Raw genomic sequence first — 27,262 nt, forward strand, 5'->3', positions numbered from 1 at the left:
TGTCCAGTTAATAGTAAGGTACATATATATATGACTTTATTTTCAAGTCATTTAGGCTGCTCAGGTGCAAGCACTCACCTGCTTGAGTGCATAACATCTAAATTTATAGTTCACTGACTTGGTAAAACCTGAAGTTGCTCAGCTACTTTTGAAATACAATGACTTCAACTGGGATGTCAGGTATCAGGTGAACAAAACTGAAAAAAAATAGCCAGAGTTAATACATCAAAACTCTGACAGCAGACTTTGATTTTTGTCCTAAATCTGAATGAAAGTTAATCAGTAATTGTTTGTTTCTGCTAAAACTCTGTATAGCACAATTATAGGATGTGTTCCAGTTTTCATGAGTAACAGAAAATCCAGACCATAAGTGTAAACATTTTCTTTTATCACGGACAACGGTATTTTTTAATAGTTAAATCAATGGTTAGATAAAGTTTCCAAATAAGAAAATTTACTTACTTGAATTTTAATGAATCTTGCAGCTTTGGGCTGGTATGAAACACGATGTTCTTTCAGAAAGCTCACTCAGTCCCCAGACATTCATCCATTTCACTCCTTTCAGGAGATGCACCTGAACAAGGAACCCCTTCCACCCCACTGCCTGAAAAAAGTTTGTGTTGTGATGTGCGAAAACCGGAAAACGCTGGGAGGCAAATACCCTCTTTTTTAATTTCCTTACTTTCCCCCCAGCTTTGCACCTCATCCATAGCCTCAGTCCGTGATCAATGCTCTGTCTGCACCTTGAATGGACAATTTAGGTGAAAAGTTTGGTGCCGGGATGCCTTTGTTGTACCTGTCACTTTTACCCATGTATTAACATACATTATGGCTTACTAAGAGTTCAGATGCCTGTCCACATATTTTACTTGTTTTATGGTGTGTCTGGGATGCCCTCTGGTTGTACTTGTTAGTGCTACAGGCTGTAGCAGGACATGAAAAGCTAACTGCAAAACGTCAAAGCCAGGTGTAAATCCACTGTTATCGGTTCTCCCCTGTGCCAGCATGAGGAGATGACTGTGTGCCAGCAATCCTGGTGCCAATATTTCATTGTAAGATCCCCTGAGAGAAAACGTCTGTAGGGATTAGTGAATTATACAGTATATTGACATTTTTTACTCTGAAACATTTTTCTTCAATATTTGTAGTTATGTATCACACCGGCATTTTTATTTAAAAGGTCAGCTGCATTCTTCACCTTAAAGCAAAGCTCCAGAAGACCCTTGTCATCTTCAGGACCTTGTTCTGGATTCAATCAGCCAAAGACATATGCACTAAGAGGTGAGGAGAAGGGCTGCTGTTGTTACCAGTGGTGCATGGTTGTCATGAATGGATGATGTGGGTTTAGATAAGTCCCTGCCTTTTGCCCAGGCCTCTGGCAGCAGGCAGTCGTGTTATTGAGGAGGCCAGCACCCCAAGATCCACTCTCATTCGCAAGTCCTTTAATAATGGCTGATTCTGCCTAGTATAGAACAAATTGTTTATTTAATAGACACAAAACTAACAGACATAAGGCTTAAAACAGACTATTACTACACAGGAATAAGACAAAAGGGAGCACTAGTATTATACACACGGGGTTAAAGGTACCTATTAATTTTACAGCTAGTGAAGAAATTATATAACTTAGGATCCAATGTTTCTTACCCTCCAGTTCCTGATGGAGCACACATCAAAATTTTTTCCCTCAATTCCCAGGAAAATAACCATGGAATCTGCATCCAGGCTCCAGGGAGAAGCCTCACACACTTTTAGGGCGTGTGGGTAGAAGACTTCTGTCTCTGTGATAAACTGTAGTACTTTTACAGTTTAAAGCAGACCTTTTGGTCACCTATTTTTTTTTACCTCTACCCACATCTGTTAAGCTGGCAGACCTTTCAGCGCCAGCAGATGACACCCACTGGCCTTGCCCACCTGGGTTATCTCTCCTATCTGCACCGGCCACCTGTGGTGGGGAGAGGGGTGATGTGCCCTGCCACAATGGTCCTTAGGATGATGCATCCCACCCCTTTCCCTCCATGCCAAGGAGCAGGTCTGTTCCCCTGGAACAGCCAGATGTGTGCTAGTGGGTGCCATATGAAAATGGTATTTTCCAGACATTTAGAGGGAGCTCAGTGTGGGTAGATTTTCATGTGGACAGAAGAAGATGTCTCCCTAGAGTTCCTCCTTGCCAAATTTCTGATTCTTTTCCACTGCAAGCAGGTGGCAAATCTCTTCAAAGGAACAGATGGATGTATTTAACATTAACAACTAATTTTCCACAGGCGTGTTCTTGGAACCAAATGATCCCTATTTCCTGAGATGGAGAAAAAAAAAATCCAGCCCAGAGCAAACTACAAGTGTGGAAAATGTGAAACTGAACACGTTTGAGTTCAGTAAATGCAAAGCAAATAAAAACAGCAGCTTAGAGTGGAAACTGTTGGTCCACCAGAAGCAACAAAATGGCCAATTCCATCTTCATAAAAGATATAAAAAATCTGTACCCAAGAAATCAATACAACTAGGTCTTTTTGCCTAACCCCATCTATGGACAATCCAACAGAAATAAGCTCAGAGTCACTGGCAGCTTTTTCATGCTTGGGTCGCTGTGACCCTCTGGGCACCAACATGTGGAGAAAATGGGGATGAAAAGTTTCTCTTACAAGAGCAAACTTCATTCACCTTGTTACACCCAGGAGACAATGACTGAGGGGGATATGACTACTCTCTTTACACATCTGGGATGAAAAATAGGATGTTCAAGTGAAGTGTCAGTGACAGCCATCAGAGGCCAGTCTCAGACACTGATTGCTCCAGTAGAATGATAATAAATTCCTTAAAAGTGTGAATACCCACAGAAACGAATCCTACTATTAAAAAATGCCTTGAGATGACTTACTTGCTGATGGTTTTAAACAGGCTGACGTTGCTTTGAGTCTCAGCGCATGTGTGACTGTCAGGAGAGTCGCAAAGCAGGAGTCCTGCTGGAGAAACGCAGTCAATTTCCTGACAACGCACAGCCATTGAGCAAGGAACTGCTTCTCATTCACTGAGGAGGAAAACTGCCAAGAGACCAGTAGGATCTCTGTTATCCTTTTTGTAAACTTTAGTGGAAAAATTGCATGTCCCCTAAGGTATTTTGTAATGTGGAAATAACTTGAACTTCAGCTGCCTGGCAGGGCTGAGCCTGCGTTGTGTTATTTTTCCCTCCTCACAAAAGCGACACACTTTTCTGGGGCCGGGAGTTGAGGTGGTGTGGCCTTTTCCTCCTGGCACCAAATTGTCTTTCCATCACAGTATAGCTTAAAACCTTATTTTGGTGCATCAGAGCCCAGCAGCAAGTGCTGAACTCCCTGACAAGCTCCTGGGGCTCTCTCCTACATGCCTTGTCCCCCCAGACTTTAGGCTGACAGATGGTCTGGTCTGCAAAGGCCAAGGGTAATGGGCAAGTGAAAAAAAGACTTCTTTTTTCAGGGTTTTACTATCTTGCCTGTTTGGGGAGTGACTGGGGGTTTTTGTTTTTTTTTTTTTCTCATGGATGCCTTGGCTTGCATCCCTACTGGCATAGGATGCTTACTCAGAAAGCCTTTGGTTTTGTGCAGGTCTGGATTTATTTCTCCTATGTGATGATTTTTCCTGGAGCAGCTTCTGAGCTGTGCTGAGGGTGCCTGGCAGATGGTCCTTCACGATTGGGTTGTTCTGCCATGCTCTGGTGCTCCTGATGTACCAAGATATATGCTTTTGGGTAAAGCTCTTCCTCTCCAGCAAGAATTAACAACTAAAATTTCCAGAAACTCCCATGGCATGTTTCCATTTCGACTGAGGTGCTGTTTCCAAACTTGTGTAAGGGTAGGTTTCAACCACCCTAAAAATTTGACGGTTTGAGTCTCTTCTTCACATGCCTCTGTTTCAGAAAAGGTGGCTGTGCACTTCTGGAACATCACTGCTGTTAAAATACTGAAAACTCTTTTGCCACAGGCTACAGAAAAATCAGCAGTTTCAATAACCCAAGCTAAAAAAAGGGAGAAAATCAGTCTGTAGGTGGGAATCAATGGAGATGCCAAGGTCAAAGGCAGGTGGTAAGGAAGTCCCCTCCATTGTGCTCCTAAAATCTGGGGCTGGACTCCAGTGGACACAGCAAGGCCAGGAAAAGTGATGACAAACACTCAAGCCAGACTCTAACATTATCATCAAATTGGGTAAAAAGCAGAGGACTACCACAGTGAATTTTCTTAAGTCTTGACCTTCTTTTCAAGCTTGTCTCTACAGCCTGAATAGATAGAAACAAGATTTTCTTTGCACAGAAACAAAACAAAACAAAACCAACCAAACAAAAAAGCATACATACTCAGACCAAGGGTCCAGTTGAGTCAGTATCTTGTCTCCAACAGTGACCAGCAATAAGTAACCACAAAGAGAAGCAAAATGGGTACCAAAACTTTCCTGCTCCGTTCTCCAGGAACTTCTGGTGATTCTAGGCCAGAAATGGTATTTAATAAGCTTTCACAGACCTCTTCTCTTCCATGGATTTATGAAATTGCTCCTGGGACTCATGCAAAAGCCTAACTGTGAAAATGTTCCACTGGCTCTGCAGTTTAATTGGGATTTACACTAAACAGAGCCTCCCTTTGCTTGCAACTTCACTCGGTGCCCTCCAGTTCTTGTGGGGTGGGGGAGAATGGATGATCATTGCCTGGTGGGCACCTTTCTTGGAGCCCCACTGAGGCTGCACCATCTCCACTCATTGTTTCCTCTCACAGGTGAGTGTCCAAACCCAGGAGCTCTGTCCCTTTGGCATAGGAACACAATGAAACCACTGAATACCTTGGGTTGACTGCAAAGCTGCTCTGGCTGCTCATCCCAGGAGGACATCCTGTGTCATTTGTCCTTGTCCTTGCCCCAGACACCCTTGTCTGGACCCTTGTCTCCTCCTGTCCCACCCCAGAGTTCCCTGCCCTCTTACCCCTGCTCTTGTGACAGCATTCCTTGGGAGTTGTGCAAAAATCTGAAAGATTTGGAGCAGAAATGTGACGTGTTTACAGTTACAAAGCATTCACAAAATATTTACAGACTATATTTAAGCAGTTGGCAAGCACTGTGAGGAATAACTTATCAACGGGCCATCTCCCAGTTCTTCTGACAGGCAAGAAAGTGTAATTATCCTCATTTAACAGAGGCAGAGGCTGGGATGAAGTCTGAGCAGACAGTAGCAGTGTTGTGGCGGTCTCCTCCTCTTTCCAGCCCAAACTCAGACACTTCACACTCCCTGACTGCAGGATGTGGTCAAAGTCACTGAAATATCTGGGTTTCAGCTGTATGTATTACATCAGAAATACAAAACAATCCTCAAGATCCAAGCAATGAAACAACTGAGATGTTGGATCTCAACTGGGGTCCAAATTTCGCCACTTAGTATTTCTATCTGCATAATATGATGAATTTCAGTGATAGATTCAAATGCACAGCTGGAATTGTCACCAAAACATATGCCTGGGACCCTCTCCAGGAACCATGAATAAATAGCAGGCAATGAATTAATATTATCCTCACACCTTAATCTGGCATGCCTTATGGCAGTAACCAGAAGTTAATGTAAACATTGTATTTCTAGGGGCAGGGTTTCCAAGTCTTCTCTCTCAAAGAATGTCACTTTTTAAATAAGCAGCTTGGAAGAAGTTTTACCCACGTTTCCATTCCAGCCTATAGGATGTTTCCTTTTATGCAAAGGAACTCAAATGTCTCATCTCAGTATTATCAAACATTGGCAATGACCGTGAAAGCCCCAGCATCTTGCGAGTGTGCCACATGGAAAAAAAATCCTATTATGAAAATACTCTTACAAAGTCAATATTATTCTTATATTGCCTTTGAAAGGAAAGCCCATGGGGGCTCAGAGGGCTGTCCCGAACACAAGTGAGTGAGTCAGGTCTTTCCTCACGCAGGCTGGAGGGTGAGAAAGGCAAGGGGAAGCTGCTCTATTTTTAGCTGCCCGAGACACGCAGACCTCATGGTGATGGGGAGCTGACAATTACATAAGAAGTCATACCAAGCTTTGCTATTTAGGTCTATCTGGCCTCTTCCTTATCTCAAGTGCCATACTAGCAGTTCCCGCTCTGAATATCCGTAATCAAAATGTAACGTGTTTTCCTGGAATCCATTCCATGAAGTAATGGGCTATTTTACAGCACCTCTTTTCCATAGGCTGCTCTTTCTGGCTAATGCTTACAGCTAGGTGCTGCTGCCATGGCTATATTGGTATCACAGCATCTGCTGTAGCCCCACAAGAAAACTGTGAGGTGAGTAAAAGAGGGTCATTTACCTCTGGGGAGGATGACTTGTGTTTGAACAGACTGTCAAACCTTGTGGTGATTGTCTGCACCCTGCTGCTGCCACCTCTATCGAGGAAAAGCGTTTTGCACAGAAAATGCACCTAAAAAAGCCTTTCAATCACTGACTTCAGCTCCTGTAGCTGGATGCATCCTGGGTGCTTTCACGCTGCTATGGCCCAAAATGCACCCAGCTATGCATCAGGTGGCTGTCTGCAAAGGCAGGCAGGAAGGGCCTTGAGTTTAGTAGCTTCTTTTCCACATCAAGAGTCTTTCAGGTATTTCTTCAATTCCTCAAGATTAATTTAGGGATTTAGTGTCATGCCTAAATATCAATGTCCCACTGAGCCCCTCTCTACACAGTACTCATCACGGGTGTCTCCACACCTACTTTATGGGGTTTTTTTGCCAGTAAAACAGTTTTTCCCAATTCCACTAGCAGCCAAAGAGGGAGGCAGTGGAAGCAAGGAGGCTGGTTTATAGGTAATGGGCAAGGGAAGCTGTAAAGCCCTTTAGTGGCAATATATCGGGAAAAGCCACATATGTTACTGCAATTTGAAGCAGTGATATTTTTTACAAACATAACCTTTTATTCTCCTGCTGCTCTAAAGCACTGAGAGGAAACAAGCCCATTAAAAAGGAGGCCGTGGCCTGCAGCTCCCGGAATGTCCTGTGCCACATGCCACAGGGGTGTTCTTGGATTTCAGGTGTGCAGGGGCTACATCCAGCTCCTGGGCACTAGGGTGAATGGAAACACTTCTCCTCACATTAATAATACAGGGCTAGACTCCAGCTGTCTGAATGCAACCAATTGGTTGGGAGTTTGGGGAGAAACCAGAAACGCTGGCAGCAAAAGTTTCTGTCGTATTGCATATGAACAGTGCTAGAATTGAAAAAAAAAAAAAGTGGATGAAAGGTCTCTCTATTTTTATATAGCAGAGTGAAAGTATTGGGTATCTGTGGCAATATTTAGTCTGAAGGAAAGTGAAATTGAATCCAAGTGACATAATGAGAAAGTGTCTGGCAAAGCCTGGTCCAGGGGAAAAGTAGCAGGGATCATTGCCTGCTAAAATTTAATTTTCAAGATGAATATGCAATGGAACTGAAAGCTATGGTATAGCTAAAAGCTATTGAATAGTAGAACTACACTGTTTTGTGGGCAAAAGCAGAGGTGTTGGCATTTTAAAGCAGGAAATGTATGGACCAAGAAGTGAGAGAGCGTTTTAGTGTTGTGGCTGAAAGTTGGAAGATTTGCACAGAAGAGAGCAGCAAGCAGGAACACAGTAGGGAAGAAGCAAGTGCAGATTAACAGGAGGCAGGATGAAAACTGCCTAAAACTGGCACAGCAGGGTAACTTGGAAAATAATTCACAGTTGCTTTCAGCCCTTCTTTCAGACACTCTTCTGCTCAGCTTTGCCACCATGGCAGGTGTCTCAAGTTAACATCAGGCAACACCTGAGTGATTTTGCTTCCCCTTATTAATTGGGGCTGTGAGGGGACTCTTGCAAAGAAAGAGCTCTGAATCTGATAATGTTTTTTGTTTCCTATAAGAAATAAATAATGGAATGTTTCAGTCAAGCAAGAAATCCTTCAAGTATACTGCAAAGAACAATTCAAAAGATCAGGTAAATCTGAGGGGGCAGATAATGTGATTGTAGACATCATCCCTGCAGCAGTCTAAGGATGTGTCTGCTAATGTGGCCTTTAAATGCTGCATGTTTCTACATAAGCTTGACTGATGCAATGAGGGAGAATCTGTTGGAGGGACTGATTTCTCCCTGGTGCTCTGTCTGGCTGAGCAGCTTGCTGTAGGTTGTTTTACTGTGAGCTGGTGGTTGTTACAGCCCCACTGGCCCTGCCAGCCCAGGCAGAAAATGTAACTATTAATAATAGTTACTCACTTTTCCACTAATTGCTTTCACTGTCTTTTGTGGGAGAAAATGCAAATCACCATTGGTTGTGTCCAGAGATACAAGGGAGTTTATTAAGAAAAGAGCTATGTGCTAATTGAAGAGCAATTGGGCTTCTAAAACCAGACATTTTTGAAGTGCTGCTTGTCTCTCCATTCCTAGTTTCATGTGCTCTGACCTGCAGGAGAAACCTAAATGCAAAGTGAGCATAAGCAAAGAAAAGTGAAAATCAAATTGCTGGTTCTGCACTGAGCTCTTTCAAGATGAATCTCATTTTTTAAAAAAATATATATACATACATATCTATATATATATGAAAACATATTGCCCAAAGAGAAACAATGGGATTCCTTAGGGATTGCCAGAACCCCTTTATTTTTCATTTTTGACTAGTAAATATTGCTTCAAGAGTCTCTTCACAATCCCATCTGTTACCTAAAGCTGAGAGATGGAGGAACTGGAGGTCAAAGTCCGAGTTCAGCTCCCTGTGAGAAAGCAGAGCTGAGATTCCTTAAGCATGTTAAAGCTTTGCTTTAAATGGATTGCCTGTCTCTCAGTTCTCATGAAGTATTTCTAAAGGAAGTATTTACCTTAAAATGCATTCTTGTTTTCCATGCTTCCTCACTGAAGGTAACAGTTAACTGCATCTATGACTTGGCAGTTCTCCCTTTTATCATTTTTCCTTTTGCTGTCTTTCAATGTTTTCCTAAACATAGCCAAATTTTGAAAAGCTGCAATATAACAAAGCAAACTGATGGAAAAGGATCTCTGGGTGTAGCAGAGTGAACAGGGTGAGCAGAAGGAAAGAGAGCAACAGGAAATCCAGGCTTTTCTACTTTGATGGTAAAAAGACCCCAAAGTAAAAAAATCTATTCAGAACAGTTTTCTGCATTTAGGTGTTTTGTGCAAAAATGGAATAAAAGAAAAAACAAACAAAAATTTTGTGGCCCATCTGTGTCCAGCTCTGGTCCTGGTGCATGAAATCTTAGCCCCCCTCAGAATGTGATCAAGGGCAAATTGAGAGACAGTCTTAAAATACTGATGACCTTGCATGATTTGAGCAGCTGAACTGAGCTGCTTGGTTACATTTTTGCAATATTTTATATACAGCATCGAATACTCAATGGCTATTTGCCTAATGGAAAAGAAAATGGAGAACACATGGGCCAGATTAATAGGGGAAAAAAATTGGACTGTTTTTTTTTTTTTTCTTTTTTTTTCTGCTGGCATGCTTTCACCTACTTTGATGGAATTATTAGTGATTTATTTTGCCATGCAATATACGTAGCTAGTCGAGTAGGGCTAAGGTGAAAGAAAAATGGGCATTTCAAGTGTACGGCAGTTTTGGGCAGGGAGGTGAGCTAAGTAAAAACAGTAGAGGGGAACAGTCACTAAAATTGTGCCTCAAGTTCACTTTTCTCTACAACAAGCAAGAAATAAGCAGTACAGCATCCCCTTCTTCCTCTGCTATGTGGGAGGGGAGATGCTGGAGCCTCTCCTTTTAGGAGAAGGGTTTCAGGGCATCTGGCTGCCAAAAGGGAACTGTATTCTGGAGGGAGGCATTTCTTCATTTAAGTGGCAAAAGTAGGAAAGCTACACTGAACCTTTCAGCTTTTGTTTGCTCAGCTATGGAAAGACAGAGCTTGACTCATGTGTTGTTAATTGCCATTGACAGATAAACCTGAAAGAACCCAACCTAGCTGAGTTATTTGTATTCCTTTTTCCAGTTCAAATGAACTGGAAATCAGTGAGATGCAATAAATAGAAAGCCATGAGGTTATCATTCACAGAGCCACTTTTCCTAGTAGAACTGTGCTTTAAATCAGCAGGACTGTCAACCCTCTGACACAGCCAGGCTGTAAATACTCAGTCATCACTTCATTTGGGGTGCAGGGGAGTGGTGAGAAAGGAACGACCAAAAGCTTTCCCAGAAATATGCTGCCCTGAGGATTCATTTGTTAAATAGAGCCTGTGCCAATGCATTGCTCTGCCAGCCTTGGACCTCTATTGAAATGTCTCTGCTGATTTATTCTCAGTATCTGCATTCCCATGTGTGAATTCTGTACCTTTGTCCATTTGACTTCAGGATCTGCAGACAGAGGCTGAATTTTACAGGATTCTGTGTGCAACGGGGCATGACAAATGCAACTCTGCCCTCTTCCCTTCTCAGTTAGTCTTAGTGTTAATGTTCCTCTCTTATGCTTTAAAAACATGTTGGGGGTTTTTTTATTATTTTTTGCTTAAAGAAAATAATAAGAAGGTTTTAAAACTTTATCCACTGTCTGTAACTCTGACGGAATTAGTCTGGATACCGGCCTTTTGCAATACATGTGACTGGTCCTGATTGTTTGGGTTGGTATCTGAGGATTAAGAGATTTGGGAAAACTCATTCACTCTTTCATTCTTTCATGATCCTCTCAAATGCTTTGGCTGATTTTCTGCCTGCCCAAAATGGGGAAATGGCAACAAAGACGTCTGACTTTTTACACCATGCTCCTCACAACCAGCAAAACCTCCCACTTGTCACTTGGCAGGAAGCAGCAGGATTCCTGTATGACAGACTTGCCTCCAATCCATATTTTTCCTAGCTGTGATTTTGGACTTCATACTATATATGTTAATGTCGAGGGCTTTATATTAGCTGAAAAGTCTGACTCCAATTTTTTTTCCCACTGTGCCATTGTACAGATGCTAAATAGGAATAGCTGTGTCAGGAAACACAGTTGTGTATCTGCTGCTAAAAGTGGCCACTGTTAAATTCATTAGAACTGCTTTTTCAAACTGGTAAAAAGAGAAGCTTCTGTTCTTAGGCTCATTATACACCCACAGCCAGAAGCCCATTTCTTCTGCTGAAGATCAGTATAAACCACTTCTTGCACCTCCAGTGGCTTTTATTAGCAGAGCCGGCGGGAGGAGAGGCCCCTTGGGTATCCCTCAGAGGAGCCTTCTCTCCTGGCATTTGGGAAAACACTAGGTGTCATCAGTGAGGTTTCTTGTCCCAGGAGTAACACACCCATTTGAGAACCTACAGCCAATGCTTCCCGGGATCTAGCTTCCCAGGATCCTGATGAGTTTTTATAGGAAAGCCAGGAAGAGTCTCTGAAATCCCAGTCTCAGACAAGTCTAGGCAAGGCTTCAGGTTGTCCAGTAAAAATCATGTCAGGATTAGACTTGATTTTTAAGGCTATTTTTTAAAGCCCACTTTTATGAAGAATGAAAACATTATTAAAATACCAAGTGAAATAGAATTTTTCCTTTATCTGTTTTTTAGTTATCAGTTAGATCTTACTGAGGATTTTTTTCTCTTCTCTGTTGCTCTTTCTCTTCCTCTCAGCACAAATCTTTCCCCACAGTGCCCCTAAAATAAAATGGGAATCACTTTCTTGTTCAGAGAGACTGTTTTCTGCTGTTGAGATGTGAACAGCAGTGTACCTGGTGCACAACTTGGCCTCCTGGTCCAAGAGAAACTTTCTGTCCCCAAAGAGGGCAGGGAACCCACTAGAAAAATTATTTTAAAATTAAACAAAAAAACCTCCCAAACATAAAAATTACAAGGAGAACAGGGAAAAATGTAAGGGGCTGAAGATCCTCCAATAACTTTCAAGTATGTTAAACTCCTCAGGCAGGAAAAAAGCCCTGCTTTTGCCTCTGCTATGACTTCACTGTCCTCTACTGAATCCTCCAAGCCTTGGAGGAAAAAAGGGTCTTGTTTTTGACCAAAAGGAGATAGAATCATTGTCTAGAATGAAAAAAGTGGCTTTCTCTTCTTCTCTCCCTCCTGGTCATTTTCAGTGCCACGGTTAAAAGGATGGATGTGGCACCCAGAAAGAGGCAAACTCCAAAAAGTGAGAATCCTTTTTATCTATTTTCCACTTATTTTCCTGAACATATGTGAATTATTAATACTAAAGAGAAGAGTTTTTTCCAATATACTTTAGGTGGCTAGAATTTTTATATTATTTTTTGAGATCTACTTTTGGAGGTCCTAGGAATGAGGGAGTTTCATCTGTTTGTGTTTAGGGAATAAACTTGCCAAACAGATGCTCCAAATCTTCTGTTCAGTTCTTGCAGGTGACAGCTGTAATGGCACGAGAGACTTGCAAATCCTGGCACCCACACAGTCTAGCCATAATTTCAGCTCATAAAGCTCTATAACATCACATTTCACAAATGAATGTGGATCCTGGGCTGAAAGAAAACCCTTTTGCCTCCCTTGCCAGCTTTGGCAATACCTCAGATCCCTGCTGTAAAAGAAGTGTGGCTCCAGTGGCAGCAGCTATAAAACTACAGTCTATACTTAACATAAAATCTAATATAGCATCTATGAAATTAAAGCAGACTCTCTTCACGGAGTCTAAAAAGTAGATGTGTGGCCAAGCCCAGATCCCCTTTGCTGAGTGGTGTGAATCCTGGATTAGACAGCAAGAATACACTTATCCTTTGGAAAAGAAAAGAAAACAAAAAACTGAAGAAGCCATTCAGGAAATTGTGGTGCTTAAGAAATTAGCTGTAAGCAGAGAAGATGGCAGCATCTGGGGCAGAGAATGCTGCCATAAATAGCAAAATACGGCTTAAAGAGCTGGAAATTATGAAACAGCTTTCTATTACCATTAAGTGGAGAAACTGTTTTTGAGCCAGCCCTGTCAGGAAAAGAACTGTCACGTAAAACAGCGCTAGCTGACGTGATCCTGTGTCATGCTCTGCAGTTAGCATCCAGTTTCTGCAGCTACTTCCTAACTAAAATGGTTTCTAAACAGCAGTTTTTCACCAAATCATAGAATCATCAGGGTTGGAAGAGACCTTTAGATCACCAAGCTCAACCATCTACCCAGCACTGCCACTGTAATCCCATAACCACAAAACCATCACCCAACACCAGATGCCTCTCAAACACCTTCAGGGATGGTGACTCCACCACCTCACTGGGCAGCCTATTCCAATGCCTGACCACTCTGAGAGTTTTTTCTAGTATCTCCCAATCTGATGAAGAAACAGATGTTTCTCCACAGTCTGCTTCACCTTCCCAGCCAGAATGGCTGTAGGTGGTAACTCTCAGCCATACGCGCTGCTGAGCGCTGGCTGTGCCTCACAAAGCCACAGGGAAGGTGGGCAATGTGGTCCTCAGAATGACTCCAACTAAACACTGAGTAAACCTAGGAAGGTCAGTGCTTCTGGAGGAGGGGTTGGAAAAAAATCACACTTCCCTCTTTATGTTTTGTCCTCTGTCGTAGAGCTGGTCATTCTTCAGTTCTTTGTCCATATCTCTGCCTCTGATCCAGCTCTCAAAATAGTCCTTAACTAACAATGGGCCTTGCACATCTCTCTTAAAACAAGACATACACAAAAACTATTGTGGACCTATGGGATGCATTAGCTCAGCCTTTTCTCAGCTGCATTCTTCCTCTTTAAATTCAGTTGAAATGAGCTTACTTTTTAATTTATTTATCTCTATTGTTCTGAACTATCTATGTACATGGATGACAGGGCTGCCTCTCACTTAGCTGCCTCAGTTGGAGAGCAACAGACAGGGAGTGAATCCAAAAAACTTACCTACAAACCCCATGATGTCTTCTCCACAGCTTCATTTCTCTGATCCTCATCTGCTTCCTCATCTTCAGTCTGTTTCCCTTTCCCTCCATATGTTGTTTCCATCCTTGTGGAACTCTTTAGCACATAAAAACAAAATTAAAAAGCCCAAAAGCTCTATGACATGGTCTTCTTTCTTAGCATTTTTCTAGTAAGCAATACCTGCTTCTAAAGTGGGAAGTGTTTGTGTTCAGTCCTTTGCCTTTCTTCCTCTGTTCCTGCTGAGATATTCTGGAGTTGTTCCTTTTGGAGTGGCTTTACTCATCTGCAGAGTGAACAAAGCAGTTAGCTCCATTTAAAGGTGCTCAAGATCAATTTTTGAGGAACAGCTACGGCAAAAGGGAGGATTTTGTTCAATCCTTTTTATCACCAGGTGAGCTTTTTTTCACCTCAGTGGCTGGGGGCAAGACCTTGGGAAGAGAACATTGTTCTCTGGAGGAGGGTTCATAACTTAATGTCATCAGAGTAGCTCCACCCTGTCCCCTTTACATCTTACAGCAAATACCTTTCCTTGCTTTCACTCTAAGCCTCAGGGAATTTGTGGATGCACATGTACATGGCCAAAACATAGCTTTGAGTGGAAGTGGAAGATGAGGACAAGCAAAGAAATAGACACTCAGAGACTGCGAGATGTTTTTTAAAGCACGAAGGGTCTGCAGCTATCTTTCCATTAAATCCCCTTCGTCACTGCGAGGCTATTATTAGGACAAGAGTACACAAAGTTTTCTGCATCCATTACATAAAGGCTGCTAATAAATCTTGCTCAGTTTCTTGCTGGCCTGTGCCATTTCTCAGTAGAGCAGTTCCATTACTGCCATGCTGGTTGTTGACTGGGTCTCTGACAGTCTACAGTGGGAGTAAAATGCTGCCCTTCTGCTGTGGGATCTTTTGGCACTTGCAGTGCAGTTCTGTCCAAATGAACGTGCAGGCAGCAAATGGAGACTCGCACCCCCTGCCTACGTGGGAGCTTAGATCAAGAAGCAGAACTCCCCCCAGTTTGTATATAAATAGAATTGTATATAAAATCCCAACACCGTTAGCTTACACAAATTGTGTATGCCAATCATTCTAAAAATTCTTTCCAAGCAAGCAAATCCTCTATAAATCTAAGAGATAATCAAATACGTGTTTTGCAGTCACTTTACACCTTTGGTGACCTCATCAAAACATGCCAGTGCTCTGCCAAAATCCATGACTCCATCTGTAAATTTTAGCCGTTCCAGGAAGTTTGTGCACCTGATGCAATGTTACTTTTATTAAACCTCCTGCTTTAGTTCTTTCTTTTAATTTAGCTAAGGTCAAGAGAGGTTTGTATCCATTGGAATAAAGCTGAATGTGAAGAATGATCGCTACTGGAATGATACATCCTGTATCTTGTCCTTAGCTACAGACATTGATACTTTCCAAAGATATAGGGAAGAGCAAAAGGCCATAAACTAATAATTTATTCCTGATATTTCAAATGTTTCAAGGATTAAAGATTATGTTCAATATCGCACTTTTTAAAGATGAAGTGATAACATAAAATTATTCATACATTTTCTTTACACGTGATTTTTTTCTACAGCAAGGCAACTTTTGTTGCACAGCCTTGTTTGCTACTTTCCTATTCTGCTCATATTTCTCAGTCCTTTGTAAAAAGACTAAACACCATCCAGAAGCATCAGTGAGGTTGCCTTGTCCCAGCTGCTCTAGAGTTTGCTCCAAGATTTCAGTCTTGCAAGGCTGCCAATTTCCACCCTTAATTTATTCCGCCCTCTCCCTGGGATAGGAAAACCCCCCTAAGGTTATTTATCATCAAAAAGAAGAAAACAGATTTTTGGCATTAGCACAGCCAATGGGACATCCAATACTTTCTGCTTCAAAATTCACTCTGAGTAACTTTGCAAGAAGCCCTTCCGCAGTCACATACATCCCTTCTCAATGCTTTTACAGTTATTCATTTCTTTGAAATTCCTAGTTTTGGAGGATTTAACCTTTTTTTTTTTTCCTTTTTGTAGCCATCCTCTTTTCTTGCTGTTTGTTTAAAGCTTACCAGGCAGTCCTAGATCTGATGCTTTCCTGAAATTTAGGGAGATAAAATCTATTTCATTTCTGCAGTCTAGCAAAGGGACTCTTGTGCGTATCCAGGAGAGCTGTGGAGTGAGTCTGACAGCACCATTTTTTGCCAATATGCTTCATAGTTTTCATTCACATCTGTATCTACCTCCATCATATGAAAAGCTTACTTGCAGTCCTGCATATTTCAGGGCTTGCAGTAACTATATATGGCTGTTAAGCTCACCATTTTCCCCACATATTTGCTCTTAAGTCAGACCTTACTAACAGGATCTCAAGTGACTGACTACAATCCCTGTCTACCAGAGATGTCCCCAGTTTTGGCAGCCACAGTTTGGTGTGCCCACCTTGCTTCAGCCCCACTAGCTGGCTCTTAGGATGAGAACTGTCCCTGGCAACACAGGGACCTGCCCCAGCCCCTGGATTCGTTGAGCACCTACACAGTGCATTCCTGACTTCCTAGGAAATCACTGGGCAGGTCAGACAGAACACTATGCAGATGAACTGCTCAAATCCTTGCAGAAAGATCAGTGAAACAGGGTGGAGGAAGTTATGCAAAACTCTGGCTAGACAGACCCAAAAAAAGAAAAAAACATAAACCCACACCCTCTGTCTGGTGATCCTGATGACTGAGCAACAGTGGAAACACGTTTATTTGCCAAAAAGAGCTTCCCTACTCCTTAAAAGGAGCTGTGTACACTCATCCCTGTCTTTGTGGTCCTCTTAAGCACTTGCATCTCCAGCGCAAGGAATGAAAAGCTGGTCAAAATTCGTCACTGGAATGAAATGTGAGTTTCCTGCTGTCACTCATCCTTTACCTCTTCCTTTCTCTTCGAATAGATAAGGAGGTGGTTCTCTCCAGAAGGGTTTGTTTGCTTTGTGAGGCATTTCAAGCTGAGTGCCCGAGGCTGTAAGGCTAATGCTGCAGGACAGGGTGTATTGTTTCTCAAGTCAAGTTCTGATTTGTGCAAGATGGAAAAAAGTAATTTCTCAAGCTGTTTTCCCCTCTCATAAATAGAGATGGTTAGAAGCAATTTTTTGCAAAAGTTTTGGTGAGACGTGGAAAATGTGCTCAGTTCTCTCTGTTTGCAATCAGCCCTTCTCATATTTTTTTTCTTCTAAGCAGCTGTTCTGAAATAAGTCTGATTAGTGTACTCCTAGCACATATTTTGGATTATGGCATTGTAAAATATTTTATGGTGTGTATGTACTACATACATGATGTATTATTTTCTTAAATCTATCATCAATTATTTTTTTTTCTTTGGCACTTCCTGTCAGATAAACAGAGATAACTGAATTTGGATGTGAACTTTATGGGTGGAGAGGGAAGGAAAAGAGGAGGTGGAGGGGGAAGGAGCAGCAAATTGTTTTGCAAAGAGTCTCTGGGCTGGAGCCATGCTTTTGTTTGAAAACACAGATATGTACCCAGTTACTGCTAATGTTAAAAATAGCATAATGGCAATAATCTATGAGAAGGCCTAAGTTATAGGTCATGTAGCTATTAATGTAAAGCACCTATGGCTCCTAAGTGTCATTTGCCACATGTTGGGTTCATGTCTCTGTCCCAAAGGTCTGTGGGATGAGGGAAACAAGCCCATAGAGGCTAATCTGGTAACTCTTGTATGTGCCTTTGTCTTCACAGAAAATTGTCATAGTCCACTGACTAGTCCAGTGAGAAACGAACTGAGGTTAGGTGAGCATTGCTGCCCCATTTGCAGAGGCCTGGAGCAGGCTGGGGTGGGGGGAGGAACAGGGTCCATGCTTAGGATGTGGTTGTGCCCCTTGGAGGGAAGCTTTTTGAGACATTCCCCTGCTGGTCTAGGAGTGGTGGAAACCCTGCCCACAAAAGAGAGGTGGAGATATTTTTATAGCTGCTTCTACTTGCATTTCCCCGGATTATTCAGATACTGCAAGGACGAATGCAGTAACACTTGCAAGTTACTCAGCTACTATGGTGTTGCAAGCTATATGAGGTAATAGAGAAATATTTCATTCATTTCCAGGGACCAGCTCACTGGCCCTTTTCCAGCAGCACTGTAAACTTGTAAAACTGATGGATCAGTTTCCCAGGGGTCTTTATTACCAAGACTTCTGACTTCTCAGCAACTGGAACAGCCTTGTAAACTATTCAGAACATGCAAGATGCTTAAAATAAGCTTGCAATTAGTGTTCCCCAGGGTCTTGTGCTGGACTTCTTTTCCCAAAGACTCTTTTCTGTCATGTTTAGCACGGGAAAATTGGATGAGGCTCTCTGGGAGCTTATCTCTGTCAACAGGAAAAGGGCACTTCTAAACTAAATTAAGTGCTACTGCTCCCTTCCTCAAAGGCAAAAAAACACTGCAATGACTAACTTAGGTCTCCAACTGGTTTAAAAAATTCCAAACATTGGGATGACTTGGATCTGCTTCCAAAGGGGCTTAGCACAAATACGTGTATAACTGAATTTCAAGCATAGTTCTGCACGTGAATTAAACTCTACAAGAATGCCATTACTTTGACTTTTGCCATATAAAATATGAACTGGTGTGTGCCTCATGTCTCTCTGTCCTACTTTGGTATCCCTGTCCCTCTGTGTCATTAAGGCACCCAGTTTGTGAGTGAAGCCATCTGCTGTTTCCTGACACCTGGAGCACAGACCAGGCACATCATCATTACACATGCGATACTGGATTCATTTTCCATTTACTTAAAGGTTGTCTTTAGAGATAGTCTGTTTTTGAAAGTTGAAACAATATTTAGACATCTAATGATAATATATATGATATATATATTATGTAAAATATGATATAAATATATATATGATATATGACATAAGGCTATACTGGTAATTTTTTTTTTTTTTTCACTATAAGGGGAAAAAACCAATTCAAATTGCCCATGCATACTTCTGGATGATAAAAGCTGTGAGCTGTGCCCTTCCCCTTCAGTTTCAGGCAAATAAAAATAAAACAGGAGCAGAAGAACCACTTTGTTCCCCAGCCCTGCCCCCGGGTGTATAAATAGCAGGCGGCCCTGTGCCCGAGTGGCTGCTGGAGTTCCACTCATTCCAGGGATCTTTGGACACCCTCTTATCAAAACAGAAAGGCTGACTTCACTCCCGCTCTCCCCTGATTGATTTCATGTTGGAAACAGGTAACACGACAGCTTCCATTGTCCTTGAATTAGCCACCTACTTCCAGAGGTCAAACAAACAGGCTGAAGGTCCCGAAACTCACTTCAGCTAATTGGTGCCAAAATTCCTTCTCCACGAAGTAAGCAGGGGCTGGAGCAGTCCTGGGTGACAAATGGTCTCCAGAGAGACGGACAGAAACCATCCTGAGCAGGCTAACGAGGGGTATCGAGCTACAGGGCTGGGGAAGAGGCGAAATGCGAGACAAAGTCCAGTGCCAATTTTAAACTTCGGAGCCGGAGCCACAGAAAGTTTCTACTTGATTTTAATAGGCTTTGAAGTTTTTGGTCAAGGTGAGATGGAGCTGAGCAGTGGCATTAGGACATGGCTGTAAGATTCAACCCTGGAGATCTGAAGGCCCAGTGTTAAACTGGGCACCTTTGCTTGCTAAAAGCTTTCTGGCATCAACATTTCCTAGCAGCTTTCTGCTTTTGTATTTTTAGAAACAATTTGAGTTTAGATGCAATAGGTGGTGGCTAAAACTTTTCACTCTTCTCCCTCTCATTTTCACTGTTTTCTCCTTCCACCAGTTTTTTAGCTATTTCTTTACCTAGTCTCTTAATATATTTTTCTGTCATTTAGCACAGACACTGCAGGTACCGCTGTGCAACCTGTGTCACGCATTTCGACACGTACACCACGCCTAAAGTGATTGATGTCAATGTTCTGTCACTCTCATGTATTCTGTAGAGTGAAAGCTTAGAGAGCGAGAGGATTGTATCACTGACCTTTGGAGGGTGGTTCTCATGCAAAGAGAGGGAAAGTGCAGGCCTGTACCCAGCTAATAGGTTGCAGGCACTTCATGTTCCTCCAAAGTACTGTCAGCTCCTGTTTAACCCTAGATTGATTAATGTGACTCCATGTCCCACCTGTAGCTGCACAGATGCTGTGGACAGGCAGCTTGTAAAGCCAATTGCATTAGGCCCTGCTTCACTTGCAGTTGTTTATATATAGCCTGACCTCCACAGGAAACATTTTTCCATATGTGGGTATAGTAAATAAGCTCAGAGAATAACCCAGATATCCATAGTTTTGATTTATCCATGTTAGGTGACCACCTTGCTGATAGGAAGCATGGATGAGAAATAGTTAACAACAGCTTTTTCTTTCTTTTCCTCTTTCCTTAAATTGTCTAAGAGAGTATTTTACCCTCGCTTTAACAGCCTTAAACTCTAAAATATTGTTTTCTCCCTCTTTCTTTTGTTCCCTATCCTGTTTTGAAACAAACAGGGTTCTGAGCAACCTGATTTAGTTGAAGATGTTCCCGTTCATTGCACGGGGTTGGACTAGATGACCTTTTAAGATCCCTTCCAACCAAACTAGTCTACGATTCTATGACACTGCTAACTTCTCTGCTTCTGCTGCCTTGCGAATATTGGTACGATAATGTTTTGTGTCGAAGGCATTGTGAAACGTCCCTATAATTTAATACTGGCTCTGTTTCCATCTTCACTCAGACCTCTGAGCAGCCTTTGACTCCTGTGGCTCCGGTCTGAGCATCTCTCCAGACAGAGCTTGCAGCACTTCTGCACTTTCCTCCCAGCACGGCTTCTTGCGCTTGCCAAGGGCAGCCTGTGTCAGACTAACCTCACAGCTGTCCTGTCACTGAGATTAAAAACAAAGGCAATGTGTCAGATTTCATTCATCTGGGCTTCAGGACAGCATCTGATGTCCTCCTTCAATCCTGACACTGCCAAAACCATCATTTTTATGCAAGGTGAGCAGGAAGACTGTAGCAGGGAAGACGGCAACAAAAAGTACCAGGCAGAAAGGTAGTTAATGGAGTTTGCTTACATAATTGCACGTAATTATATAAATATATGGTTATAAAATCAAAAGGTATTGAAATCTTTCCGGCTTAATGTTTTCATCAGTAAACTAGGCACAGAGTGTGCAAGTTTGCTAATGACATTTGTGGATGACAAAAGTCCTATTAGGATGGAGGAAGATCTGAAAAATGTTATGGGAAGAACAACAATGTAACGGAGTTGAATTCAGAAGCATAGATAACAAAAGCACACATACAGATATCATTTATGAGTAAACTGAAAATGGAAAAAAATAGAAAAAAAACTAATCAACTGTGCAATTCTCTAGCACCTTTGGAGCACCGTCATGATTTTCTTTGGAAAGGGAAATGTCATTCTGGGACATGTCAGTCAAGATGTTTCCTGTGGAAACACTAAATCCATGACAGAAGATGACATCAATAAGGTGTCCTTAGGACACTACGTATGATTTTGATGTCTCATGCCCATGGAAAATACAAATCCGAACAGGTGTAAGGAAGGGCTACTGAGATCACCAGGAGTGCCATGATCTTTCCTTACAAATGGAGGCCAAGGCAATCTCAACTTGTTCAGCCCAGGAAAATGAAGGTTGACAGGGGATATGGTTTCCCTCTAAAAATACCCAGGAGTCAGTGAGGGAGAAGAACTATTTAAACCCATATGTGACTAAACTTAGTCTGGAAATAACATGCAGGTTGCTGGCCATTAAAACAAACAGGGGCAAGAACAGCCTTCCGATGGGAACAGCTGGGACCAGAAAAGCACAAGCACTTCTAAGATGTAAATTCAACTGGGAAGAAATGCTGTAGCATTTCGGCAGGAAAAGGCTCAGGCTTGATGATACTTCAGTTTGTGTGACTCCTGGATCCATCCAGGGAGGGCACAATAGTTTCTGGCAGTGAGGGATGCTTCTACATACCTGTGGTCCCTTCTGTCCCTCTTGCTCGTCTTGATTTATGTACAGCATTTCAGCCAAAAATATCGGCACAATGCAGGTTTCAGTCTTCTGGGGGTGACACCCACATCTATGTGGCAGCCAACCTTGCAAAGTCAAGAAGGAACCGGTGTTTTCACAAATAAATCATCGCAAAATAATTCACACATAAACATGACACTGGTGTGTACAAGTTTGGTTCAAATTCTTAATATCTATAAATATAAGCTCCTCTGCTGGCTGCTTCTTTTTTTCTCCTCTGTCAGTAAAGTTTAGATGTATTTTATTTACTGTGGGAATGGCTATTAGTTGATACAATATTTTCTGTGGGCAGCAGTTAAAATAAGATCTCCTGGACGTGCTCTCAGACCTTGAGCTGCAGGCATGAACTGCTCTCATGCCTATTTTGTGTTTCTCTGGGGAAAAAAAACCCAAACAACTCTAGAGGTGGTTACAAAGGCCTAGAGAGGTTTCTCTATATGCACAGGTTTTGTATGGCTTTACCCAAGCAGTTATAAAATCCAGGGCAGCTAAATCAACGTAACAGGAAAGATATGTTGATTTTTTTTTCCTTAGTTTATTTCCATACACTTGTAAATGTATTGTTAGACCTGTTGATGCACTGAGATGTCACCAGTTTGGGTGACATTCATTTTTGTACCAGTTCAGTTATGTGAACTGGCTGCAGTGCTTTGACCTGAGGATGATAAGAGGTTGTGGTGATGAGCCCCCAAATGGCATCTGCTGAGTGCCCAGGCTGAACAGCAGAACAGACCCTGCAAAAAGGCTGTGCTTTTGTGAGTGACTGGTGCTGGCAGGAATAATGCAGGGGAGCTGCCTGCTCCCCTCCTGTGCTGTCTGTTCAAACCCCTGTGCCGGGCTGCTCCCGACCTGCCAGGCTCTTCATGCTGCAGCTTGCACCCGTGCCCTCCCTCGCCAAGGCAATCTGTTACACACAAGTCTATAGGCAAAGCTGCACCTCCTCTCCCGTGGCATTAATTAATATAAATAACTGCAAGGATCACTCTGAAAGTTTGGCTGTTTACCTGCCAAACCCTCTTTAATTGGTATTCATGAATCTCAAACACAGCTCAAACACATCACTCAGCAAGCCCTTCCTGCAAGGCTGATGGACTGTAATTAAACCACACCAAGCCACAGGTTTCTGCATTAACCATTCCCTGCCGTTAAGGAAAAGGAAATTAAGGCAGGCAGCTAGCTTCAAGAGGTAAGAACAGGGATGATTGAAGGCATTACTCCTCTAACTTGCTTGACTCTGTCAAGAATGGTAAATGTGAAGTCTGATCCTTTTTTCCCCCCTCCTTTTTTCTTCCCATGTATTGCTCCATTTGAAGAAGCAGAAAGGGCTATGTCAGCCTGGGGTAGAGTAATCCAGTAGTTAGTTGTTAGTAGCTGTGAAGGAATTTGGAAGAACTGGTTTCAATTCTTTGACAGTTGATTCCTTGCATGTATAAATGTTTATTGCCTCTGGTCACCATCTGTAAAATGAGGCTAATGCCTCACAGCAGGGCTAAGGATGAAGCTGTTCAGGCTGTGATGTTCAGAGAAGCTTCAGATTGATTTCAGTCCCTAAAATGGGCCAGGTTTAACGAGATAAGTACATAACCTTAAGCTTCTGAAAAGGTTAGTTGTGTTACCTGGAATGAAGAGGTTTAGTTGCTGTTTCGTTAGTTTGGACTCACAAGGTGGAAATGTTTAACCTGTGGCATGGGCTGTGGCATCCACATAGGTGGTCCTTCTTTTACCTGAGAACAAAACAGATACTCCTAGCTTAGAGCTAGGAATGACCAGCCTCCGATGTGTCCGCTCAGTCACTACAAAGGAGTCCAGTAATAACATACGCTTATTTCCTCTGTTTATGCAATTTGCCAGGATTCTAGAGACACTGTAAATAAGGAGTATATTATTAATCAACATTACTTTCTCTTTACGAAGAAAAGCACCAATAAGGAAAAACTAAAGAAGGCTTGATTAGCTAAAATAAAGAAGAAATCAGGGTACAAAAAAGACTAACTATCCATTTATAACATTAAGAACTTCAACGGCTAGAGTGGGAACACCAACACTGCTAACTTTTCAATCTGATGAAAGGCACAGGCTTAAAAGCTTTCTTGATCACCAAGATAAGGAGTGAACTGCTGTCGGAGAGGAAGACAGCTACAGAAGAAATAACACAAGAAAACATGCTCAGTGTGAAAATGGGCTGATGACAAGTGAAGATGGTCAGCACAGCTGGAGGGACAACAAGGCTCTAAGAGGGGAGAGAAAAAAAAAAAAGGTGGAAAGTAAGAGTAAACTTGCCCATGGGGTTTTTGTTGGCTGACAAAGCTGTCCCAGCCAAAGTGAACTGGGTGGGTGTAGCTGCGCAGCTGGCTGGATCCTGAACCCCCTGCCAGCCACTCTGTGCCCAACCACATGGCTCCTCCCATGCGAACACTGGGCTAACTGGACTTACTGCAGTAGTCACGATGTATGAGAGAGGATGCAATTCAGCCCTAGGTATCTTTCCAAAAGAGGGACAGGAGAAAGAAAAATGGAACAAAACAAACAACCAACAAAACCACAAAATACCAAATAAACAGAAAAATAAAAGTTCTTCTGTGATACCAGTTCTAGGTGGTTTGGGCTTCACTGTGACCAAAGTGTAACAGCTTGCCCTGTCAAAAGCTGACTGCAGCCCCTGCCTCTCAGAAACACATAGAACATATCTAATTTATTGCATTTTTTGGCCACAGAGTTATCTTGGAACTGGAAATAAGCTGTTAGGCTCTAGATGATATTCACATTAACCTCTTCAGAGAGAGGTTACTTTGTGCTGAACACCAGTTATACGCTGAGTGTAAATATTTGCATTAGCTTTACTTCTGGAAGAAAAGCAAAAGTGAAAGTAGCAGTGCAGTAAAAGCACAGCTTGTAGTTCAATGCCTTAGCACACAGAAAGGTAATGTTACATTAAGTGCTGCTTAATTAAGAATAATTCGACTGAGCATTGTTAATCTGTTCATAATTTATGGGCTAATTTTTCCATTTACAAGTACCTTTTTGTACTTCACCACCGCAGGTGATATTCTCTGTCACTTTTGCAGTGCCCATTACCTGACACCTAAGGCATTTCATTAGCATTTAAATGAGACTAAGGGCCTGAGTAATTCTGAGATAGGCTGTATCTACATGGCTAGCTGACTACTGCATTTAATTAATTTCCAGACTCCTTCCTTCCTTGTTCAGAGGGAAAAATGCAAGCTCTGTTTAAAATCCGGTAGTGGTAGGAAGAACAGGCAGGCCACAGTTCTAGCTGCTGCTGAGGTTTCTTGCTCAATTTACTATCTCCAATTTCACTATTCATCTTTAATGAAAAGCTTTTTTCTCAAAGAGGAGAATATTTGAAAAGTGACCAAGAATGGAGCGATCTTGAGCTAATGAGTTGCCTCTATTTCTGTGCTCGGTCTCTGGAGGCAAAGGGAAACAGATTCATTTCTTACAAACTGCTCACGCCATGGCAAAGTGATGATGGACTTACAGATGAGACTACCAGCTTTGAGCTGGGTGTGGCACTGGCCTTGCTGCAATAGGTGGGTATGGTGCAGATTGCATGCGGGCTTGCCGGGGGTGAAACCTGCTGCAACACCAACCAGAAAATGTCTCTCTGCAAGTTCTTCTTCAGTCATGATGAGTTAAAGTAACACTGTCTTGAGATGCTGCATGTGCAAGCTGCTCCTCCAACAGGAAAAGCTGAAGGCTTTGGGAGAACTGAAGTGGAAAAGGATGTTTTTCACTAACATGGCAAAGGGAAAAATCAAGCAGGACCACAGGCTGTGTGCTCTGGTGAGCTGAGAGCAGATTGCTCCTAAGCAGTCAGCACAAGGGCACACTGACACTGGAGATATCACGTGAGTCACACTGAGGAATGGGGTCCCGGAGCTCTTTCTACTCCAATAAATAAAACAGCATGAGAGTGACCTACAGCCCTTGTGACACAATGAAAAATCCCTGTGTTGGGTAATTTTTACCTCCATGAATTGAAATCATGTGAGAGTCTGTTTGCGTAACAGGGATTTTTAGTTTTGCCTGATTGGAGAGACTTAATAGGAAAAGAGCAGACTAAAGAAAAAAGATTTCTGAAACAGTGGTTTGGCTACAGTAGTGGGGGGTTTAGCTGCTTTTCTTTTTGGGATGCTGTTTGAAGTGCATTTGTCCTAGTCATGGCAAGTGAGAAAACACATAGCTCAGTGGGACACTATTAAAATACCCTTGTTGAGGTTCATTGAGCCAGGGCTCAGAGGACTGGACAGGCCCCGGTTTCATGTGCAACTAGGGCATGGGTCTCCTAACTCAGCACCAGCTCCAGCCTGAGGGCTCCCATTTGGGGTAGCCTGTGAGGGCAATAGGCACAGCAGGGCCAAATTCAGGCTCAAGGCTGCGCAGGTGACAAAGCAAAGGACAGTGCTCTGGGGCCAGAGGGGTGAGACAGGGCCATCCATTATGAGCAATGTGTGTTGTGTTGCATGGGGATAAATAAGATTATAAAGCTTTCTTCTGCACTCCTCCACAGCAAATCCATGCTTGAAGAGGGGACTAAAATCCTTTGATTTGTACTGATAATGCAGAAATTTGTACTGACCATTTACTAGATGGACATTTCTTTCACAGCCATTTTTACTTGTAGTGACTTCTTAATGTGAAGTTTGGCAGGAACCTCAAGCCTCACCAAGCTGTGAGGTGCAGCTGCCTGTGACTTTGAAGCACCTCTGGTGCATCTTCGCCCTGTTCTGCCTCCCCCAAGGCAGTGGCAGTGGCTGGGGGGGGGATCCCCCAGCCAGCCTGCCCCGCTCCAGGCTCACGGATTCCCAGCTGGACAGTCTCCGTGTTAAATAATTAGTCCAACAGCAATCTGATAAAGCATCACCTTAGAACCTGGTTCATTTCATGCACCCACTCCTACAGCGAGGCTGTGCCAGAAATGTTACTTTCTGGTGGCTCCCTTCTAATTGCAGAGCTGAATTTATGCATGGCTACTCTCTACCTGTTTGTTCCTGTGCCAGCCTTCTCTGTAAGCTCCAACAGCTCTTCTGCCTCGCTGCCGTTCCCCCACTTTGATGTCCTCAGGGGGCGAGTACATCCCTGTCACTCCTCACGCTACTCTACATTAAATCAACCAAACTCCCTCTTTCCGTAGGGTCTCCGGCCCTGCCTCAGGCTGCCCCCGCAGCTTCCCCCCTCCCCGCCCGGCACTGCAGCCCCTTCCCTCAGGGCGGGGGCCGGAGCGGCACACGGGGAGCGGCCCCTTCCCGCTCGCCCTCGCGCTTCACAGGTGCGCCTGGAGCTGCGTGTGCGTAAATCACAGCGGGCTGAAAGTGAGCGTTTCCCTGTTCAAAACAAAACAAAACAAACAACACAGCAAACCTGGGCACTGCAGGGGCTCGCCGCCCCTCCGCCTTTCCGGCCCGCTCCGCAGCCGCGCTCCGTGGCGGCCGGGCAGGGCAGGG

The 27,262-nt window shown here is 43.0% G+C and overlaps 1 long non-coding RNA gene across 12 annotated transcripts; it reads right to left on the reverse strand.

The window, feature by feature from the left end:
• LOC108449103 lies at positions 1-27,262 on the reverse strand. Of its 12 annotated transcripts, XR_001865220.1 has the most exons (7): positions 27,180-27,262; positions 23,414-23,521; positions 21,741-21,862; positions 13,964-14,066; positions 13,766-13,879; positions 4,943-4,984; positions 1,421-4,453 (listed from the first exon to the last, which is right to left on the reverse strand). It is a non-coding gene; the product is annotated as an uncharacterized LOC108449103 (long non-coding RNA). The 12 variants fall into 12 exon arrangements; XR_001865218.1 differs by having other exon boundaries at positions 1-1,462; positions 2,879-13,879; XR_001865221.1 differs by lacking the exon at positions 4,943-4,984.

Source organism: Corvus brachyrhynchos, unplaced genomic scaffold (assembly GCF_000691975.1).
Source record: "Corvus brachyrhynchos isolate BGI_N302 unplaced genomic scaffold, ASM69197v1 scaffold229, whole genome shotgun sequence".
NCBI classification, from domain to species: domain Eukaryota; kingdom Metazoa; phylum Chordata; class Aves; order Passeriformes; family Corvidae; genus Corvus; species Corvus brachyrhynchos.